Genomic DNA, 3714 nt, shown 5'->3' with positions numbered 1-3714 from the left:
CGTATCAGATTCAGGACCACATAGCCAAGCGGCCTGGATCGCATTGGAAAAAATCGGATCTCTGTTGTTAAGACTGAAATGAAAAGATCTGATATAGGTCGCATACGGACAAAAAAAATCATACTTGGGTCACTTCAGGCTACAGTGTGAACGTAGCCTAGGAATCTTCAGTAAAATCAAAGATAAATAACAATTTTAATAAAAACGTATCAAATAATCAATTCATGTATATATTAGTGCTTGTAAATATCAATTTTATTCAGAATTTTTATTGATACAAGTAGGTAAGTAATAATGATGGAAAAGATTTACGCCCCAGAACAGAAAACTATGACTTTTATCTAGAAATTACGGATGTTTAAATATATGCGTCTATTTGTTAGCAAAGGCTGTAGGAAAGTACATTTTGTCTTTATTTAGAAAATATTCATGTTTTGCTCATTCATTTTCCTGTTGGAACAGGGTAGATTGACCCTGAGGTTCTGGTGCCTATCCGCTTTTGGCCACCCACAGCGTACATTGTTTATTGCCTGGACACCCTTTTTAAAAAATTCTGGCTACGCCTCTGGCCTTAGGGTATGGAAGAAAATCGTTACCATGTTTCAAATTTTTCATGAAAAAGCATTTTCAGAAATGCTTTTTCATTTAAAGAATGTGGCTACATTGTTTGACTCATCCAATCATCCTATTTGCATTTTAATTTTCTACTTCAGGACTGCTCATCCTTTGACTTAATTAAAATGAAAAAGAAAAAAACATTTGAGATTTATTTTTCAAAATGTACCCCAGCAAATGCATACCAAAATTCATTTTAAGAATGTGGCTGCATACTTGACTCATAAATAAAATTAGTAATCAATCATCCTATTTGCATTTGCATTTTGTTGATGAGGATGATTGATTACTAATTTCATTTATGAGTCAAACAATGCAGCCACATTCTTAAAATAAAAAAGCATTTCTGGGAATGCGTTTTTATTTAAAATATGGTAACGATTAGCTTCCATATTAGGGTTTGTTAGTTTATCATTTATTATAGTCTATTAAGGGTGCAGCTGTCCCGCAGGACCACCTGCATCCATTAAAACCAGGTTGCAGTCCAGCCTGAACTTTAAAACCTCCATCCTACAGGCTGGACACTGAGAAGGGGGTGAAATGCCAACCGTCATGTGAAGAAACTTGAAACCTGCAGTGCAGCTACCCTAAAGACATACAAGTACTGCCAGTTACAGCTTTGAAATCACACGTTCATGTTGTGTTTAACTAGGTTTACATGTGTAAAAGAAGCGAAATGCTATGGTGGTTAAGAAACGCAAGTAGTGAAGCCGTTGTGACTGTAAATAAATGCCTGTTAGAATCAGTCAGCGGTCTGAGGGAACCGTAAAAGAGAAGATATGAGGCAGTTGTAGCTTTAAACAGAACTACATCCTCCACACTCCCTGCCCTGACGCTGCTTCTGTCGCCTCTTCCTGCTTCGTGAGCAGCTCTGGCTGAAGGACGGGATCCCCCATAGCTCCGGAGCTGCTGGTTTCTCTCCCGCTCCAGGTCGCTTTCTCACCCGGCGATGGACGGCGGCGGCTCGGTGTGCAGATAGACAGCGCGTCGGAACGCGGCAGAGGTGATAATAGACTCTAACAGCCTCCATAACTGGTGGAGGATTAGATTAAACACGATTATTATCGCTGTCATGCAGCCCGCGTCAAGCCGTGCTGCTGTGAAGTGAAAATATGCAGTTTATCTGCTATTTTGTCTGTTTATCCTCTGATATTTTCAGCAGCCATTAAACGCTCCACCAAGCAGAGGCTGTCCTGTCCCACCACACCATCTAGTTAGGGTTTTATCAAACAATGTGTTTGTCTGGGTATTTATTTAAGCACTAATTATTTTAGAGGAATAAATTATTATTCATTGATACTTTTTTTTGTGTGCCTGAACTCTAATGACCTTCATACACACCAGTGGAAGAAAACAGGGAAACTGTTTCTAACTTGAAACCTGCAGGCTACTTAGCAGGGGCGTATTTAGAAGGATCAGGGTCTATGGGCTTGAGGCTGTTTTGGCACTCACTCATAAATGCACATATATATATTTTTTTTTATCCAGAGGAAAAAAATATTAGAAATTGCAGATTAAAAATTAACTGTCTTTATTAGACTATGTGGCATTAGTATAGTTAATTTAAGCTTAATGTACTGTGTAATTACATTTTTCCTCGGCCTATTTTGTGAGATAAAATGTTTTGATTGTCCTGTTTGAATAGGAGTAATGATAGAGAAATCCTGACCTTTCAATATGCTGTACTGTTTAAAGGGACAGAAAGCAGATGCCTCCCTACTCTAGACAAGGGTGAATGGAAGTTCATGAGAGATAATGACTAAGTTCACACTGCAGCCTGAAGTGACCCGAATCCGATTTTTTTGTCCATATGCAACCATGATCTGATCTTTTCATGGCTGTCTGAACAACACAGATCCAATTTTTTTCCAATGCGACCCAGGCCAATTGGCTATGTGGTCCTAAATCCGATACGAATCGGATTTTTTCAAATGCAACCTGTGTCTGAACGGCGAGCTCACATTCGTCCGATCTGAACGCCATTATTACCCGACAAAGGTCACTGCTCTGGGCCTTGCAAGAAAAACAACAACCATAGAAGACGATCATGCGGAGAGCAGTATTTATGTTTAACCTTGTTGAAAACAATGTGTTTTTATGCTTGGGAAAGATTGCTAGATGCACCCTGGCACTACCATCCATGTTTACTTCCGTAAAAACAAAGCTTGCTGGCCTGGGATGTCATTGCATCATCTACTCGGCATGCGGGACACTTGCGTTAGATGACTGCAGTTGGAGATCTCATACAAGCTGCATATATTTGGAAATGTGGAAAAAAAATGCAAAAAAATCGGATTTCACAAAAAGCATCAAGGCCTGCAGTGAGTTCACACAACTTCCTTCATGCTGGGGCTAAAATTTATGTCCTTTATAAACTCAAGTGTTTTTCTTGGGAATAGCCAGATGTTCAAGTGTGAGAGAGATCTTTGTGCAGGGGGTGGATTTAGTGTCATGGGAGAGAGAAGGTGTTGGAGTGTTTTGCTATAAAATCTATGTGTTTAAGATGATTAAGTCAGAGAGAGCTCTATCTCCCTCTCCGTCCAAAGAACGATAAATAACATTGATTATCTTGCGAGAAAATGCTTCCGACTCAGATTCCTAACTTCACAGTACCCTCTGCAATAGTGGTTAGTGTGATTACAAATACAACTCACAAAATAGATGAATTTTTCTATGTGATTAGCTTTAGTAATTTTTTTTTTCTCTACATATTTTTCACCGATAACATCCAAAAGAAAATTATACAATTCTTTAAGAAACTTTTTGTTCATTTTCAATTTAAAACCTAAAAAAGATTTTTTTTTTTAAATGTTTAAAACAACAGATTTCCTATAGATGATATTTAACACAAAAAAAATTCTGTTTTATTCAAAGGTCATGTAATATTTTCAGGTCTGAACGACTTTTATTCAGTTTGTATTAGGATAAAATTGCTCTTTGGGTTCTATAGGTTGCAAACCTTTATGTAGGAAGTTAAAGATTTTTAAAGGCTGCATCAAATACAAATTACCTGAAGGTTTTAAATGGGCTTCATTCTGAAAGGTTTGATATAACCGTGGCATAGTTTATAGAAATGTTTACATCAGTCTGATAAATTTC

General features: G+C 37.7%; 1 protein-coding gene across 2 annotated transcripts in view; it reads left to right on the top strand.

The window, feature by feature from the left end:
* The first annotated feature begins 1212 nt into the window (after positions 1–1212).
* LOC107098590 (calcium-binding mitochondrial carrier protein SCaMC-1-like) overlaps positions 1213–3714 on the top strand; it is a 15769-nt gene continuing 13267 nt past the window's right edge. For both annotated transcript variants that reach the window (XR_001481892.1, XM_015396350.1), the window contains exon 1: positions 1213–1618. The gene's annotated coding sequence lies outside the window, so the exon portion shown is untranslated. The remainder of the gene's footprint in view (positions 1619–3714) is intronic.

The sequence above is a fragment of the Cyprinodon variegatus genome, unplaced genomic scaffold (genome assembly GCF_000732505.1).
Source record: "Cyprinodon variegatus isolate N-32 unplaced genomic scaffold, C_variegatus-1.0 Scaffold792, whole genome shotgun sequence".
Lineage (NCBI taxonomy): Eukaryota > Metazoa > Chordata > Actinopteri > Cyprinodontiformes > Cyprinodontidae > Cyprinodon > Cyprinodon variegatus.
The sequence above is the reverse complement of the archived record's forward strand: the minus strand, read 5'-3'. Positions and strand labels throughout refer to the sequence as shown.